Here is a 20,465-nt window from a genome sequence, read left to right on the forward strand (position 1 = left end):
CTGCAGCCGACGACCCATGCATGTGCCAATGTTAACACCACGACATCGGCAACTATGACTGGAATGGGCACGTGACCATGGGCACTGCACGCTAGCGCAGCATGGTATGATGAATCCCGATACCTTCTTCATCCTAGCGATGGGAATGCGCGAATCCGTCGTCTTCCAGGGGAACATTTCCTTGCCACCTGTACTGCGGAACGGAGACAAACTGGTGGCGGCTCCATTATGTTCTGGGGAACATTCACGTGGGTATCGATGGGTCGAGTGGAGCTCGTGCATGGCACCATGACGCCCAATGGGTAACATACACTGACTGCAGACCACGTACACCCCTTCGTGACGATCATCTTTCCCGATGGCAGTGACATTTTTCAGTAAGATAATGCGCCATATCCCAAAGCCAGGAATGAGATGGAGTGGTTCGAAGAACACAGTGGCAAATTCCAGTTGATATGCTGGCCCCCCAACTCGCCAAATCTGAACCCGATCGAACACATCTGTAATGCGACTGAACGTGGCGTCAGAGCGCATGGCCCCCCGGCCCGGAACGGGAATCAGGTGACTTGGGTGTGCAGACGTGGTGCGAGCTCCCTCTATCGACCTGCCAAGGCATGATTGCTTCCATGCCACGACGCGTCGCCGCTATTGTCCGTGCAAAAGGTGGACATTCCGGCTATTAGGTAGGTGGTCATAATATTCTGGCTGATCAGTGTAAGTTACTTATTAAAATTTGTATGGTTTGACACAATCTGAGTGAGCTAAAGTAACGTACATTTTTCAGATGAAGAGGAGAACTAGTGACAGATTGCACAGAACTGGCACAACACTGACAACATTTCGGAGTGTGCTTGGAGTCAGTGTAATGGGAGCATGCGTCCCGTCCGACATCATACCTACTAGCGAAGTAGGCCTTAAACTGCGTGCGGCCCGACTAAGTATTCGTGCGGCCCGTGTTTCTCACGTGTATTTTATAATAACAGCAATGTACCCACTAACAGCCGAATCCAAAAACGACCACTAACGTTAAGAGCTTCTTAAGAGTATAGCTTTCCTACTCAGTAACAAACAAACAAACAAACAAAAAATCATACATTGGGGAGACAAAAAATGGTTCAAATGGCTCTGAGCACTATGCGACTTAACTTCTGAGGTCATCAGTCGCCTAGAACTTAGAACTAATTAAACCTAACTAACCTAAGGACATCACACACATCCATGCCCGAGGCAGGATTCGAACCTGCGACCGTAGCGGTCGCTCGTTTCCAGACTGTAGCGCCTAGAACCGCACGGCCACTGCTTGGGGAGACAGAGGAGGAGGAGGAGGAGATTAGTGTTTAACGTCCCGTCGACAACGAGATCATTAGAGACGGAGCGCAAGCTCGGGTGAGGGAATGATGGGGAAGGAAATCGGCCGTGCCCTTTCAAAGGAACCATCCCGGCATTTGCCTGAAGCGATTTAGGGAAATCACGGAAAACCTAAATCAGGATGGCCGGAGACAGGATTGAACCGTCGTCCTCCCGAATGCGAGTCCAGTGTGCTTGGGGAGACAGTCCGCACTGTAGAAGAGAGGTGCCGCGAACACAAGCGCCATACCGAATTACGCCAGGCCACTAAATCAGCCGTGGCTGACCATTGTATAAAGACTGGCCATACTATGGACTACGAAAAAACAAAACTATTCAGTCAATCATCCTACTTCTGCGACTGCGTTACTAAAGAGCCCATCGAAATCCGACTACAGGACGATCTAATTAATAAAGACAGCGGTCTTCAACTTAGTCAGGCTTGCAACCCTGCACTCAGCGTGGAGAGAAAGATGCGGTCCCAGAGATCGAGGCGCCGCTTCCCCCAGCACCTGCAGTTGCCGCCGCGCCGGCCGCACCGAAGACACCAGGAGAGGAACGGTGGAGGGGGTAACGGCTAGTATATATAGGGCGCCGAGAGGAACAGCACAGCATTCGTCAGGAACCACCTGCAGATGGCAGCGTGTACGTCTGCCGAAATATTGTGGAGAAATTACGACGCTACCCGGTCGGATACCCGGGAACTGTTCAAAACAAAAAATACTTAACGCAGACAGTAATATTTTAAGATGTGCTTGATTTTGACTGGTCTTGGTGAATTCGGCTGTTTACTGAAAGGACAAGAGGGGTAAGAAGCGCGACCATTGCGGGGTGACAGGATGTGAGTGAGTAAATGATTTATTGTTTCTCGATCAACTCACGGGAGGGGCGCTTTTCGTACTGATCAGCTGCTATTCTATAAATTTTAACACTGAAGTAACAACGATTCGTGAATGCGCATTACAGACATAATCATCTTCAAAGACTGTATTTATTTCCGGCAAAGAACATTAAATTAACTAAGGCTGTTGTAATCCAACGCAGAGAATAGAAGAAAATTGACATTGAGACTATTTCGCAAACATTTGTTTACTTATTGCATAATGCATATAAATATAAGTACAGTTTCGGTTACTAACCAATTAATTATCGACTCACACAGACATCACAACACTTCGTCAGGCTGTCATACGCCCAGATTTCTCCGGATTTGTCCTAGTTTTGTGGGCGTCCGCGGTCGTCTTGGAGAGTTTCTGTCCTATGGTCTGGGATAGACCCGGACCTTTTTTGTGCGTGGGGAAATTCGATTGATTGGAAATAAATAGATTTTAATAAACCTTGGTTAAAACTCACTAAATGAACACTGACCAGTAGATAGTTTCGTTAGTTTTTAATTTAAAAAAATAAATAAATAAAACGCCAGCAGCAAGCACGCCTAGACAATCAACGATTGCACCCACAGCATCGTCGACATCCCTCCCCTAACGACCGAGCGAGGTGGCGCAGTGGTTAGCACACTGGACTCGCATTCGGGAGGACGACGGTTCAATCCCGTCTCCGGCCATCCTGATTTAGGTTTTCCGTGATTTCCCTAAATCGCTTCAGGCAAATGCCGGGATGGTTGCTTTGAAAGGGCACGGCCGACTTCCTTCCCCATCCTTCCCTTACCCGAGCTTGTGCTCCGTCTCTAATGACCTCGTTGTCGACGGGACGTTAAACACTAATCTCCTCCTCCTCCTCCCCTAACCGCCCCTCCTCACCCCCGCCCCTCCACCCGCCAGACAGCTATGCGTAGATACGCCAACTGTGCGACTATCACGTTTCACTCCACACCTCCTGGCCGCAAGCCTTATATCTCAATACTGCAGTACACCAAGTTAACGTGAGTTAGTACCACTTCTTTTCGTTAACATCTAACTCTCGATGGTTTCTTTTGTGCGCCTTGCCTCCTACACTCATGCTTTTCAGCTCCCTAAAATCCCAATAACAACAGTCAGTGCCAAAACGTAACTGCATATTTAATAGAGAAATGCAAAACAAATATTCAGTGTCAACAGAGAAAATCGTGACTGGGAAGTAATCTGCGCAATTTGTTCAACAACCGGTTCCATTGCAAATAATGGTCCACGAGGGCTCATTGTCAATCGGCGAACTTATCTTCGACAGACTGTATGTGTCCAGGAAAACAATCTGGTATGACCCAAATGTCTAGGATTTATGAAGTCTTTTACACGTGTCAGCAATTTGAGTGATGGCAGACCTAGGTAATTAGGCGTCACAACTATGGGGTCACTGAGGATGGCGGCAACCTGCAATACACTGAGGCGACAAATGTCAAGGGATTGCGATAGGCACACGCACAGATGGCCGTAGTTTCGCGGACACAAGGTATAAAAGTAACAGCGCATTGGCGGAGCTGTCATTTGTACTCACGTGACTCATATGAAAAGATTTACGACTTGATTATGGACGTACAACGGGAATTAACAGAAATTTGAACGCAGAATAGTACTTGGAACTAGACACATGAGACATTCCATTTGGGAGATCTTTAGGACGCAACGCAGTGACTGGCGTTCTTCTTTTATGACTGAGAGAAGCGGCGTTTGGTAGAGTTTTCAGTGCTAACAGACAAGCAACACTGCGTGAAATAAACGTAGTAATCAATGTGGGAGGTACGACGAACGTGTAAGTTAGGACAGTGCGGAGAAATAAGGCGTTGTTAGACTACGGCAGCAGACGACCGACCTTTGTTAACAGCACGACGTCGCCTGCAGTGCCCCTTCTAGGTTCGCGACCATATCGTTTCAATCCGAAGCGACTGGAAGACCGTCATCTGGTCCAGTCCCGATTTCAGTTGTTAAGAATTGATGGTAGGGGCAGCCGGACGGAGTAGCCGAGCGGTTCTAGGCGCTACAGTCTGGAACCGCGCGAACGCTACGGTCGCAGGTCCGAATCCTGCCGCGGGAATGGATGTGTGTGATGTCCTTAGGTTAGTTAGGTTTAAGTAGTTCTAAGTTCTAGGGGACTGATGACCTCAGTAGTTAAGTCCCATAGTGTTCATAGCCATTTGATGGTAGGGTTTCAGTGTCGCGCACACCCCACGAAACCATAGACCCAAGGCAGGGTGCAAATTCGTGGTGCGTCCTTAATACCGTGGGCTGTGTTTACATGGAACAGACTGAGCCCTCTGTTCCAACTTAACCGATCACTACCCGGAAATGGTTATGTTCGGCTATTTGTAGACGATTTGCAGCCATTCATGGACGCTACGGTCGCAGGTTCGAATCCCGCCTCGGGCATGGATGTGTGTCATGTCCTTAGGTTAGTTAGGTTTAAGTAGTTCTAAGTTCTAGGCGACTGATGACCTCAGAAGTTAAGTCCCATAGTGTTCAGAGCCATTTGAACCATTTTGAATCATTCATGAACTTCATGTTCCCAAAAATTTATGGAAATTTTATGGATACAATGCGCCATGTCACACTTGTTCGCGATTGGTTGAAGAACATTCTGGACAACTCGATCTATGATTTGGCCACCCAGATCGCCCGATATGAATACCAAAGAACAGTTATGGAACATAATTGAGACGTCACTTCGTGCACAAAATTGTGCACCGGCAACACTTTCGCAGTAATGGACGACTATAGAGTCAGCATGGCTCAGTATTTCTGCAGGAGACTTCCAACGACTTGAGTCCAAAATGGTTGAAATGGCTCTGAGCACTATGGGACTTAACATCAGAGGTCATCAGTCCCCTAGAACTTAGAACTACTTAAACCTAACTAACCTGACATCACACACATTCATGCCCGAGGCAGGATTCGAACCTGCACCTTAGCGCTCGCGCGGTTCCAGACTGAAGCAAAAATGGTTCAAATGGCTCTGAGCACTATGGGACTCAACTGCTGAGGTCATTAGTCCCCTAGAACTTAGAACTAGTTAAACCTAACTAACCTAAGGATATCACAAACATCCATGCCCGAGGCTGGATTCGAACCTGCGACCGTAGCGGTCTTGCGGTTCCAGACTGCAGCGCCTTTAACCGCACGGCCACTTCGGCCGGCCCAGACTGAAGCGCCTAGAACCGCTTGGCCACTGCGGCTGGCGACTTGAGTCCACGCCACGTCGAGTTGCTGCACTATGCCGAACAAAAGGAAATCCGACATGACATTAGGCGGTATCCTATGAATTCTGTCACCTCATTGCAGAGAACGGTCGACACGACGTGCTCTGAATGAAGCACGAATTTTAGCGATCAGTGCTTTGTGGCCGGCGTCAACTTATTGCGTCCTTACTATATCTAATCTACTGGGAGCTCGTAACTTTCTAGTTTACGAAGGTTACTAACTAATAATAAGACTGGTACATGTGCGTCCTAGGTGCCATCCCACAACTTTAATACTGACTCTTGAGCAAAAAAAGTTTGAGGATCACTATTTTAGCGGGTACGCAGAGAGGCTCTTGCACTTCACACTGCCGTGCTGGCACTCTCCGCTACGTCTCTGAGTATGAGAGCCATAACAACTTAGTATTAACAAAGAAGCTTTTCTTTTATGAGACTTTCGGCCGACTATAAAAAAGCAGTAAAAAAGGTGTAATTACTCGCCTCAGTAATTGCTAACTAATAGCCCACCTGAAATACAGTCTTTTAATTCATAAACAAACATCAGCTTTTATGACCAATAAACTGTAGGATCGTCTGCTACTTTTAGCCAGAGATCGTTTTACTTCCACAGAACTCACACTTAAATTGGCAAGGAGACGGACGTTTGCAACAGTTTTTGGCTACAAAAATTTATATAATCTGCTGGCCATTATAACTGCAACAATATGAAGACAACGCGCAATAAACGCCATACTGGCATGATGTGTACTGCATGCTTAGACAACACCAAGCAACTCAACATTAAAGAAGCTTGGCGCTGTAACCCATCGTTACATATCTAGTCTTTCTTGAAATTAAAATCTATTCGAAATGGCCATGAACAATTTCCACATTTCATATAAAATAACGAATTCCCGTTTTAAAGCAGAAAAATTAAATAGTGGAATAATAAGAGCCAGTGGACTAGAGTATTATATGCAAAGTACCAAGGGACTTCATTCAAAGAGTTTCTAAGGAACGTCCCTTTTGTTTCGTAACTATTATATAAACCTAACGCACGTATTGTTAACGTCTTTCGTGTCTCTCAGCCTCTAGCGTCTGTGAGTCTTTAGCGTCTGGGAGTCTTCGTATTCGGGATTTTAGTGTCCCAGCTTTTAGCGTTGTAGTTCTGAATATTCGCAACTGTTAAGTTCATGCGCCACAGAGTGAAATAGTTCGCCTCATTGGAAGCCGGGCTAGTTAAAAGTAAATTTCTGGACTGTCGATTATAGACACTGTTTGGACATTTATTATCGGGCTTAAGTATAATGACTATCCATCAAAGGTTCTAATGGCTCTGAGCACTATGGGACTTCACTTCTGAGGTCATCAGTCCCCTAGAACTTAGAACTACTTAAACCTAACTAACCTAAGGACATCACACACATCCATGCCCGAGGCAGGATTCGAACCTGCGACCGTAGCGGCCGCGCGGTTCCAGACTGTAGCGCCTAGAACCGCTCGGCCACCCCAGCCGGCGACTATCCATCGTAGTGAATTATATCAAATAAACTGTGTTAAATGAAACCTGTGACATTTGAAGGAATTAACTCGGTGTACATGTGCTAAGCAAAATCAAAGATATCAATTAATTTTGAAACACGAACCTGCCGCTTAGTAATTGTTAATAAGCATCTTTGGCGGCAGCCGCTAAACAACGCGGCTAGCTGATGGTAATAATTTGAATTTAAACTTATTGTTCAACAAATATTGACTGCAATGACAGATAGTCGATATGCAGTACTAGCACTCGAGTCTATACAACATCCCTATGTACAGGAAAGGGGCCGGATATTTAACGACCGTGTACCTAAACCCACGTACCTGGTCCTTCTCGCGGCGGTTGATCTGCTGCTCTCTGCAGTGCGTGCTATGATGTGTCCTGTAATAACTATTGTCTAGCAGGGAGAGGAGCCACTCACACCAACAATATCAAGTTGATCTGGTAGAAAGCACTGTATTCTGTTAAACACTCGTACAGGGTGGGGCTACACAGTTCACAATTAACATTATTCCAAAATGAACGCGATCAGTATTTGTACTCCAAGTACGTGTCCGTTGTGACGTATAAGGTTGCTGTCTAAATGATGACGTCCAATGCAAAAACACGGTGCATAGAACACAAAATAGTCACTGTTCAAAGGATGTTTTATCAGTCTACCATTGGCACAGTTCCTCTAACAGTACTAAACAGTTCAATAGCTTATAACACGAGCGTGCGCGTGACCGAATCGCGGCGCGGGTGCTCCATAAAATTTCGGGCACGATGTACGAAAGAGAGAGTACCTGCGCTCGTCATATTCAACCAGAGAAAAGATATATGTTTCTTTCACTTAGAACTTGCAGTTAGGATCATACCAGTCCTCATTATTTCTCCGTAACCGTCGCGACGCGGTTGTTTGTTGTTCTCCCGACACGACACACGAAACCGAGAAATACCTTTTCGATAAACACTGATACTGCGTCGTGAACACAGAAGTTAACCGCAAAGATTGTGTGCCAAAGATTTTCAATTACTTCACCATAACTCGCAAGATACTTGCTGCAGCCACGGCATCAACACAACACTCCGCCCACGCTCCACGAAAGCTACGCCACGACTCCCCACTGTTGCTCTGTGCTCGGCAGAGAGGCGACTATCGATAGTCCACGGTACAATTCTATGCTTACAAACGTAGTATAATGAACATGAGTGGCTGTAATAAAAGTCTAGGTGATGACTAGCCAATCAAGTAGTCCAGACTGGTTGCTGTTAGACTGCTTATAGTTCAGGTTAGAATATCTGTGGCGTCAGACATAATTATCAGCGCATGCAGCGGACTAATCTAATTTCTTGTGGTGAAACTTTGTTATAGGTTCGTTTTCTGGGCGCCGTTGGTATAGCGACTCATCGAAACTGTGCAGTGCCGCTTTGGAAAATACCTGGCTGGTTGCGCCCTCTGTGATTATAGCTGTGTTCCGTGTGACGGTGTACACAGCACTTGGATAAGCGAATGATTAGCACGTCAGTGCAGCTGCACTAAATGGGAAAGTTGGCAGAAGCAACGACATTCTGCAGAGGTTGGACAAAAATATGGAAGCACCAATAACACCAAACATTACCGTGCCTACCACGGTGTAGGGAACCCGTTGGCATTGAACACAGCTTACAGTCGTCTCGGAATGGATGAATACAGATTCTGTATTTACAAAATATTGGCTAGATTAGATAACGATGATAGAGGCAGATAGCGATAACGCACGCTTCACTCTAAGTAGACCAGAAAGGCTCAATAATATTGAGATCTGGTGACTCTGCTGGCCAGGAGAGATAACACCATCCATCCGTGCTCACAAAACGAGTCCTGGACTGTGCGATCTGTGTGAACAGCGGGCCTGTCGCCTTGGAACACAGCATCGCCACTAGGAAACAAACATTGTAATATGGGATGGAACTGATCAAAGACATGGTCGCAGTAATGCGACCTTGCAGAGAAACCATGTAATCCGTGGACTATCACGATTTGGCTTCCCAAATCATCACCGAACACCCGCCATGTTGCACTCTTATTGAAACACCAGTCACTTCGACCCCCTCGGTTACGTAAGCACCCACCATACGAGCGCCAACAATTTTCCCCACGTTCGAATGCACATGGCTCCGACGTAATGCACTCTCAGTTACCCTGGATACACAACACGATCGCTTTAGGTTCGCAAAGCCGATAATGTGGACAGAGCCAGTTACATTTCTGACGAGTTACGACCAGTGGCTATGCCGTATCTTCCATGTTTGCGTGACGTTATGCTTCAACAAAATAACGCAAGGCTGCAATTTTCCATGCTGTCCTGATGCACCCCGATAAAGATAGTGTTCGACTGTTACCCTAGCTAGCACGTCCCTCGAATATATCATCTACTGAAAACATTTGGTTATGTGCTGCCGCTAAGATTGATGAACTCTGGCACATATTCCCGGTTCGAATCTAATAAATTTCCTTGAGGTGGAAGAGATCCTGTTCACAAATCAGCACGGTTTTAGAAAGGATCGCTCCTGCAAAACTCAGCTTTCCCTTTTCTCACATCGCTTCCTGAACGGCGACACACAGATTCCACATTCCTAGATTTCCGTTAAGTGTTTGACACGTTGCCCCACTGCAGCCTCTTAACGAGGTACGAGCATACGGAATAGGTTCCCAGGTATGTGAGTGGCTCGAAGACTTCTTAAGTAATAGGATTCAGTACATTGTCCTCGACGACGAGTATTCATCAGAGAGAAGGGTACCGTCAGGAATGCTCCAGGGAAATGTGACAGGACTGCTACTTTACTGGCCATTGAAACTGCTACACCACAAAGATTACGTGCTACAGACGCGAAATTTAACCGACAGGAAGAAGATGCTGTGATATGCAGATGATTAGCTTTTCAGAGCATTCACACAAGGTTGGCGCCGGTGGCGACACCAACAACGTGCTGTCATGAGGAAAGTTTCCAACCGATTTCTCATACACAAACAGCAGTTGACCGGCGTTGCCTGGTGAAAAGTTGTTGTGATGCCTCGTGTAAGGAGGAGAAATGCGTACCATCACGTTTCTGACTTTGATAAAGGTCGGATTGTTGCCTATCGCGATTGCTATTTATCCTATCGCGACATTGCTGCTGGCGTTGGTCGAGATCCAATGACTGTTAGCAGAATATGGAATCGGTGAGTTCAGGAGGGTAATACGGAACGCCGTGCTGGATCCCAACGGCCTCGTATCACTAGCAGTCGAGATGACAGCCATCTTATCCGCATGGCTGTAACGGATCGTGCAGCCACGTCTCGATCCCTGAGTCAACACATGGGGACGTTTGTAAGACAATAACCATCTGCACGAACAGTTCGACGACGTTTGCACCACCATGGACTATCAGCTCGGAGACCAGGGCTGCGGTTACCCTTGACGCTGCATCACAGACAGGAGCGCCTGCGATGGTGTATTCAACGACGAACCTGGGTGCACGAGTGGCAAAACGTCATTTTTTCGGATGAATCTAGGTTCTGTTTACAGCATCCTGATGGTCGCATCCGTGTTTGGCGACATCGCGGTGAACGCACATTGGAAGCGTGTATTCGTCATCGCCATACTGGCGTATCACCCGGCGTGATGGTAGGGGTGCCATTGTTTACACGTCTCGGTCACCTCTTGTTCGCATTGACGGCACTTTGAGCAGTGGACGTTACATTTCAGATGTGTTACGACCCGTGGCTCTACCATTCATTCGATCCCAGCCAAACCCTACATTTCAGCAGGATAATGCACGACCGCATGTTGCAGGTCCTGTACGGGCCTTTCTGAATACAGAAAATGTTCGACTGCTGCCCTGGCCAGCACATTCTCCAGATCTCTCACCAATTGAAGACGTCTGGTCAATGGTGGCCGAGCAACTGGCTCGTCACAATACGCCAGTCACTACTTTTGATGAACTGTGGTATCGTGTTGAAGCCGCATGGGCAGCTGTACCTGTACACGCCATCCAAGCTCTGTTTGACTCAATGCCCAGGCGAAGGCCGTTATTACGGCCATAGGTGGTTGTTCTGGGTGCCGATTTCTCTGGATCTATGCACCCAAACTTCGTGAAAATGTAATCACATGTCAGTTCTAGTATAATATATTTGTCCAATGAATACCCGTTTATCATCTGCATTTATTCTTGGTGTAGCAATTTTAATGGCCAGTAGTGTATTATTTTCTGTCCAGGAGGTCTCTCCTAAGCGACGTCAGGCTCATTTTCTCCGGTGTTTCGGCAGATTTTTGCAATTTTCTTTTTGTAAGCTGTATCTAGAGTCAGCCCAAGTCTTTCATGCAAAGCCCAGTGTCGATGGAAAAAGTCAGTTTGTTTCCCGTTGCAAAAAAAAAATAATTTTTAAAATGCAATTTGACGTGCCCATTCCACAGAGCGATCCAAAATTAATGTAGTGCGACATTCGTTTTGCCGATATGTATAACAGGACAGTAAAACACGAAGAATAACGAGGACTCCAGCAGCGACAGCACCGCCCTGGCCCGCGCTGACTGTTACCGCCATTAAGAAGCGTGCTGCACACTCGCTGCTGGAGTAACGATTATTCGTCGTGGTTTACTGTCCCTCTTAATATGTATCGGTAAAACGAATATCGCAATAGACTAATCTGGTCGAATGGATACGTAAAATTCCGATTTGAAAATTATTATGTTTGAAACGGGAAACAAAACGACGCATTCACTGACGATAGGTGTCGCATGAAACATGTGATGATCGGTATTTGTCTGGACTGAAACCAGCTACACGCTTCAAAAACGAAATTGCAAATATCTGCTGAAACAGAGAAAATGCACCTGAAGACTCTTAGGAGAGACACCCAGTATACATAAATGATCTAATGGAGAGTGTGACCAGCAATCTCTGATTATTTGTTGATGATGCTGTGTTGTATGGGAAGCTGTGATTGTAGGAGGATACAAGATGACTTAGACAAAATTTCTAGTTTTTGGGACAAATGGCAGCCATCTCTAAATGTAGAAAAATATCTGTTAATGCAGATGAGTAGGGGAAACAACCCCATAATGCTCGAATACAGCATTCATAGTATGCTAATTTCCACAGTCAGATCGATTAAATATCTAGGCATAACGTTGCAAAGCCGTATGACATTCAACGAGCATGTAAGGATGGTAAGGGGTAAGGCGAATGGTCGACTTCGGTTTATTGGGATAATGTAAGGTAAGTGTGGTTCGTCTGTAAAGGAGACCGCATATAGAACACTAGTGCGACCCATTCTTAAGTACTGATCGAGTGTTTGGGATCCCCACCAGGTCGAATTAAAGTAAAACATCAAAGCAATTCAGGGGCGGGCTGCTAGAATTGTTACCGATACGTTCGATCAACACGCAAGTATTACGGAGATGCTTCGGGAACTCAAATAGGAGTCCCTGGTGGAAAGACAACGTACTTTTCGAGGAACGCTATTGAGAAAATTTAGGGGAGCGGCATCTGAAGCTGCCTTCAGAACGATTCTACTGCTGCCGACGTACATTTCGCGTGAAGAGTACCAACATAAGGTAATAGAAATAAAGGTTCGTACGGAGACATATAGACAGTCGTTTTTCCCTCTCTCTATTTGTGAGTGGAACAGGAAGGGAAAAGACGAGTAGTGGTACAGGATATCCTCTGCCACGTGCCGTACGATGGCTTGTGGAGTATTTATGTAGATGCAGATGTAGATGTGGATGTAGAAGCAGCGTAGAATTACGTACTCACATCTGTTATCAGAGCTCAGTTCGGGTCGATGCTCAGCTACGTTAGAGGTATCGTGTGTACCAGGGGCGGCAGCTCAGTGCATTAACACCCTGCATACCCCCAACCCTATTGCTGAAGCCGGCCGCTGTGGCCGAGCGGTTCTAGGCGCTTCAGTCCGGAACCGCGCTGCTGCTACGGTCGCAGGTTCGAATCCTGCCTCGGACATGTATGTGTGTGATGTCCTTAGGTTAGTTAGGTTTAAGGAGTTCTAAGTTCTAGGGGACTGATGACCTCAGATGTTGAGTCCCATAGTGCTCAGAGCCATTTGACCCCAGTTTTGTCAATGCTTTGGTTATATTCGCATATGAGTGCTGGTGAAGGAGGAAATGCGACAGACGCCCGTAATTTTCGAACAGCTGTATGTCGGATACGGTTAGGAAAACGGCATATGTTTGAAGTTTGTTTGTTCAAAGTCACTAATACTATCACACTTCAGAGCATGTACCTTTCCTCCTGATGTTCTCCGCGTCACTTCACAAATTCCCCTATAGATAGCATAGACAGACATATGTTTGTGTTTGGAAGTAAGCAATTACCTGTATACAGTGCAAGCTATTAAAGTGCAGTAACAACAAGGAGAAAAAATAACGAAATTTTGTTATTGTGCGCTTACGATATAGCGGGAAGAATACGTGATTAAATTTGTAGGTGATTTGGGAGGTATGCAGGGTGCACACAACTGCCACTACTGACACCTGTAAGATAAATCCATGTCCTGGAGCACAAGCGCTGATATCTGTCCCTCGAAGTAGGGCGTAGCTACCAGACTTCCTCACACGACTCATTGTTGTACACCCCACCACCAACGCTGAATCAAAGGAAACAGCTAGAGAGTTGAAATGTACCGTGTGTTGTTACTGATGAGAGATGATTCTACACTGGCTTCATTGATGATCTTTTGGGAAGGCAAGTTCGACTAAAAGAGCGACACTACGGAACTGTACCATGTGGCGAAATACAGGACCAACTCCGGACATCGCGACGTGGAAAGCCACACACGTCTAGTATTGGTTGAGAGAAATCTGAATAGCGCAGGGTTATCGTCTCAGTTATGTGACTGGATTTGTGATTTCCTGTCAGAGAGGTCACAGTTCGTAATGATTGACGGAAAGTCATCGAGTAAAACATAAATGATTTCTGGCGTTCCCCAAAGTAGTGTTATAGGCCCTTTGCTGTTCCTTATCTATATAAACGATTTGGGAGACAATCTGAGCAGCCGTCTTCGGTTATTTGCAGATGACGCTGTCGTTTAGCGACTAATAAAGTCATCAGAAGATCTAAACAAACTGCAAAACGATTTAGAAAAGATATCTGAACGGTGCGAAAAGTGCCAGTTGACCCTAAATAACGCAAAGTGTGAGGTCATCCACATGAGTGCTAAAAGGAACTCGTTAAACTTCGGTTACACGATAAATGAGTCTAATCTAAAAGCTGTAAATTCAACTAAACACCTAGGTATTACTATTACGCACAACTTAAATTGGAAGGAACACATAGAAAATGTTGTGAGGAAGGCTAACCAAAGACTGCGTTTTATTGGCAGGACACTTAGAAAATGTGACAGACCTACTAAGGAGACTGCCTACACTACGCTTGTCCGTCCTCTTTTAGGCTACTGCTGCGCGGTGTGGGGTCCTTACCAGATAGGACTGACGCAGTACATCGAAAAAGTTCAAATAAAGGAAGCACGTTTTGTATTATCGTGAAATATGGGAGAGAGTGTCACAGAAATAATACAGGATTTTTGCTGGACATCATTAAAAGAAAGGCGTTTTTCGTTGGACGGAATCTTCTCACGGAATTCCAATCACCAACTTTCTCCTCCGAATGCGAAAATATTTTGTTGACACCGACCTACACAGAGAGGGACGATCACCACGATAAAATGAGGGAAATCAGAGCTCGTACGGAAAGATATAGGTGTTCATTCTTTCCGCGAGCTATACGAAATTGGAATAATAGAGAATTGTGAAGGTGGTTCGATGAACCCTCTGCCAGGCACTTAAATGTGTTTTGCAGAGTATCCATGTAGATGTAGATGTAGATATACATACACCTAGAGAGCGTTAGCCACCGAACTATTTAGCTGTGCTTATCAGGAAAAAAAGAGAATTCCATGATAGACCCCCTCTATTATCCATAGATTGCAAGAGTGAGTTGCAGATTAAAAGTATCGGACACTCCAGTCTAAAGTGTTGACTGACGAAACGATTTTCTAACTGTTCTGTCCAAGGCCACTCCTAACTCGTCTAGTTCGGTTAAAAACGGTGCGCCACTCGCTACAGTCCGAAGAATGGGCCAGAGCATATTCAGTGATCAGATCCTGTCAACGAGGTACTGGTTATCGAGCAACGCTAGTCACAGTGCTTGTCTTGTACGTGAAACACCATATATCAAAAATATAAAAATGCACTCGATCAGCACTGCAGAAAGAGAAAACTATTGACGTGACAAGCGCTGGATAAGACTGCAATATACGACCACAGGCGTCATATTGCTCAGCAGCCAGGAAAAACGAAGCATCCCACCGTCTCCACTGAATTTCGCTGTCGTCACAACACATTCAGAAAAATGGCATTCGTCACCATCCTCCAGATACAGGCTCGCTCATCTCAATGCCACATCATCAACATGATTGCTCAAAATCGCTCAAATGGCTCTGAGCAGTATGGGACTTAACAAATGGTTCAAATGGCTCTGAGCACTATGGGACTTAACATCTGAGGTCATCAGCCCCTAGAACTTAGAACTACTTAAACCTAACTAACCTAAGGACATCACACACATCCATGCCCCAGGGAGGATTCGAACCTGCGACCGTAGCGGTCGCGCGGTTCCAGACTGTAGCGCCTACAACCGCTCGGCCACTCCAGCCGGCGGGACTTAACATCAGAGGTCATCAGTCCCCTAGAACTTAGAACTACTTTAACCTAACTAACCTAAGGACATCATACATATCCATGCCCGAGGCAGACCGTAGCAGTCACTCGGTTCCAGACTGAAGCGCGTAGAGCCGCTCGGCCACCGCGGCCGAACATGATTACCTATTCGATAAATCCACCACCTGTCATGCATTCGCTCTTGCTGATAGAAACCGTGTGCTATCGCCTCTCGACGTATCGTAATGTCAAATATCTCTGTTAATTAGCTGCAACGGAAGTTCTCTGTTGTGGATGGCAAGGTTTAGAGATTGATGCGAAATTAACATTTTTGTGTTCGGTGGTCTACACTATCAGGTCATGACTACGGCGACACCTATGGTGAACATTTAATATGGGGCGTGTCCACTCTTCTCTTTTATGAAGGCTTGAGCTCGCCTAGCGATGCGTTCAATGAGGATTGTGATAAAAAACAGCCCCTGATGTTGACGCACTGTGTCTTCAAATACGTACCACTGGAGGAATTGACTGGTGTCGCATTGTAACATAGGTTCACCAAGGTGACTTGATCAAATGAATTGTACTTCTCGAATATTCGAATGTTAAATTCTAAGTGAAACAAATGCATCGAGTATATAGGATGAATCCTAACTCTACTGCCAAACTTTCAGATGCTGATCATTATTCTGTGTCGAGTGTTTGGATAAGAGGCTCCCTTCGTCTCCACTGGATGAGTTCGATGTAATTCGTTCTGTTTTTACCCAATTTACTTTTGTAACTTTATTACGATAAAAACATCTGTACACCAGTTGCAATGCGTGCAATAGGGAATTGGTGTCGTGAGTGTAAACTAAACGTTTTCGTTGCTCATAGTGCTTATTGTTATCAACACAGTTAAATATATGCTCTCCTGCTTATTTACTGTACAAGATAATAGTGGTGAATACTGGGGTCGAGATTGTTTGAAAAGAACACTATCGATTTCCATTCCCTGTCCTTCTCCAATTATTTTTGCTCTCTCCTTTATGACCTCGTCGACGATGGAACGTCAAACCCTAATCTTCCTTCCCTTCTTGCCTTCAGACTACAAATACGTAATCCCCATACGTGTACGGTTTTTGTTGCTGGTACACTAGCAGTGATCCAGTATCACTGTTTAACGTTACGTGCATAAGCATGTGTTATATCGATGATGTCTTCATCGAATTGTATTAAGTGGCATGTACACTGAGGTGACAATACAGGAGACAGCGATATGTACATATACAGATGGCGGTAGTATCGCATATACAGTCTAAAAAGGGCGATACGCTGGAGGAGCTATCATTTGTACTCCTATGATAAATGTGAAAAGGTTTCGACGTGATTATCGCCGCACGACGGAAATTAACAAAAATTTGAACGCGGAACGGCACATTCCATTTCCGAAATCGTTAGGAATTCAATATTCCGAGAGACACAGTGTCAAGAGCGTGCCGGGAGTACCAAATTTCACGCATTACCTCTCACCACGCACAACGCAGCGGCTCATGGTCTTCACTTATCGACCGAGAGAAGCGTCATTTGCGTAGAATTGACAGTGCTAACAGACAAGCAACAAAGCATGAAATAACCGCATAAATCAAAATGGAAGGTACTACGGACGTATCCGTTAGGACAGTGCGGCGAAATTTGGCGTTAATAGGCTATAGCAGCTCACAACTGACACGAGTGCCTTTGCTAACAGCACATCGCCTGCAGCACCTCTCCTTGGCTCGTGACCGTATCGTTTGGATCCTAGACGACTGGAAAACCGTGGCTCGGTCAGATTAGTCTCTATTTCAGTTGGTGAGAACTGTTGGTACTGTTCAAGTGTGGCGCAGACCGACGAAGTCATGGACCCAAGATGTCAACAAGACTCTGCGCAAGCTGGTGGTGACTCCATAATGGAAAAAAAATTTGGAAATTTGTGGTAAGATCTTATGGGACCAAACTGCTGAGGTCATCGGTCCCCAAGCTTACACACTATTTAGTCTAACGTAAACTAACTTACGCTAAGGACAACACGCACACCCATGCCAGAGAGAGGACTCGAACCTCCGAAGGGGGGAATCCGCGCGAACCGTGACTAGGCGCCCAAGACCGCGCGGCTACTTCTCGCGGCCTGACCCCATAATGGCGTGGGCATGTATACATGGAATGGACTGGGTCCTCTGGCCTAACTGAACAAATCATGGACTGGAAATGGTGATTTTCGGCTACCTGAAGACCATTTGCAGCCATTTACAACTTCATGTTCACAAACAACGATAGAATTTTTATGCCGGCCGCGGTGGTCTCGCGGTTCTAGGCGCGCAGTCCGGAACCGTGCGACTGCTACGGTCGCAGGTTCGAATCCTGCCTCGGGCATGGATGTGTGTGATGTCCTTAGGTTAGTTAGGTTTAAGTAGTTCTAAGTTCTAGGGGACTGATGACCACAGCAGTTGAGTCCCATAGTGCTCACAAGGGAACCTCCCCATCGCACCCCCCTCAGATTTAGTTACAAGTTGGCACAGGGATAGGCCTTGAAAAAACTGAACACAGATCAATCGAGAAAACAGGAAGAAGTTGTGTGGCACTATGAAAAAAAAAGCAAAATATACAAACTGAGTAGTCCATGCGCAAGGTAGGCAACATCAAGGATACTGTTGGCTTACGAGCGCCGTGGTCCCGTGGTTAGCGTGAGCAGCTGTGGGACGACAGGTCCTTGGTTCAAATCTTCTCTCGGGTGAAAATTTTAATTTTTTATTTTCAGATAATTATCAAAGTTCAGGCACTCACACATAATCAACTTCGCTCTCCAAAATTCCAGGACATGTTCAGATTTGCTTGGACATATACAGAATTTGACGGTCTACGCACGGAAACATTTGAAAACGTAAAAAACATATGTTTTGACAGAGCACAGGGAAAACTGTGCGACTCTGAAACTGTTGCATTCATTTGATGCAGTTTATGTGACAAACTCTTATGTTTTCATCACTTTTTTTGGAGTGATTATCACATCCACAAGAAAACCTAAATCGGGCAAGGTAGAAGAATCTTTTTACCCATTCGCCAAGTGTGCAAGTTAGGTGGGTCAACAACATATTCCTGTCATGTGACGCACATGCCGTCACCAGTGTCGTAAAGAATATATCAGACGTGTTTTCCTGTGGAGGAATCGGTTGACCTATGACCTTGCGATCAAATGTTTTCGGTTCCTATTGGAGAGGCACGTCCTTTCGTCTACTAATCGCACGGTTTTGCGGTGGGGTCGCAAAACACAGACACTAAACTTATTACAGTGAACAGAGACGTCAATGAATGAACGGACAGATCGTAACTTTGCGAAAATAAAGAAAGTAAAATTTTCACTCGAGGGAGGACTCGAACCAAGGACCTTTCGTTCGGCAGTTGCTCACTCTAACCACGAGACCATGGCGCTCGTCAGCTAACATACTCCTTTATGTTGCCTATCTTGCACATGGACTACTCAGTTTGTATATTTTGCTTATTTTTTCATAGTTCCACACAACTTCTTCCTGTTTTCTCGATTGATCTGTGTTCAGTTTTTCAAGGCCTATCCACTGTGTCAATTTATAACTAAATCTGAGGGGGGTGCGATGGGGAGGTTCCCTTGTCAGACCCATTTGAACCATATAATTTTTATGGATGACGATGCGCCATGTCAGCGGGTCACAATTGTGCGCGACTGGTTTAAAGAACATTCTGGACAGCCCAAGCGAATGATTTGGTCACCCAAATAGCCCTACATGAATCCCATGGAACGTTTATGCGAAATAATAGAACGATCAGATCGTGCACAATATCCTGCACCAGAAAACACTTCCGCAATTATAGACAGCTACAGAGTCAGAATGGCTCAGTATTTCTGCAGGGGACTTCTAATGACTTGTTGAATCCATGCCACGTCGAATTGGAGTTGCTGCCTTACACCGGAAAAAATGAGGTCCGACACGATCTTGGGAGGCATCCCAATACTTTCGTCACGTCAGCGTATTTGCCTTCATTTACGTCTTGTAAAAGGTGCCGGAATGCTTTACACTTCTTTCCCCCTTATGCGCAATTTTCTGTGCCGTTTCAGATCTGACGATGAATGTTTCCTCACAGGTACTAGTAATCAATGATTGCTAAAATATTGCAATCTAGAATGTTTAAGAATTTTATGTAAAAAATCTTCAACGTTTAACTTTTTCATAGATCACTTGTCTGCGTCATGACTATATCAGGAAATAACAGTAGCCGGCCGCGGTGGTCTAGCGGTTCTGGCGCTGCAGTCCGGAACCGCGGGACTGCTACGGTCGCAGGTTCGAATCCTGCCTCGGGCATGGGTGTGTGTGATGTCCTTAGGTTAGTTAGGTTTAAGTAGTTCTAAGTTCTAGGGGACTTATGACCTAAGATGTTGAGTCCCATAGTGCTCAGAGCCATTTGAACCAAATAACAGTAGGGTAGGTGGGCGCAAAATTATGTAGTTTTTGTTTTACTAAATATTTAAAAAACACTTGCATCAATATTATATCAGTTAGGCATGCAACACATAGTTTGACATCTTGGTAACATTGTGTAATAGTTTCATTGTTCAACAGTTATTATTAGAAGAGTAATAAAAGTTTTTTCTAAAAAATTGCTTAGCAGAAGCAACACCTTTGTATCCCACACACAGCACAATCCCATCATGTTCTAGTTAATCACATCAAGCCCTGTGCTTAGACCCTTCTGTAGACGACATAATTTCTTTGTAGCAGACACTCGCCTCATTTTGTAAGCGATA

The 20,465-nt window shown here is 45.5% G+C and overlaps 1 protein-coding gene across 3 annotated transcripts in view; it reads left to right on the forward strand.

Annotated features, from left to right (window-relative positions):
* The window catches only part of LOC126248900 (uncharacterized), a 367,279-nt gene that overhangs the window by 264,074 nt on the left and 82,740 nt on the right, over positions 1-20,465 (forward strand). The window lies entirely within an intron of this gene.

The sequence above is a fragment of the Schistocerca nitens genome, chromosome 3, assembly GCF_023898315.1.
Source record: "Schistocerca nitens isolate TAMUIC-IGC-003100 chromosome 3, iqSchNite1.1, whole genome shotgun sequence".
Taxonomy (NCBI): Eukaryota; Metazoa; Arthropoda; class Insecta; order Orthoptera; family Acrididae; genus Schistocerca; species Schistocerca nitens.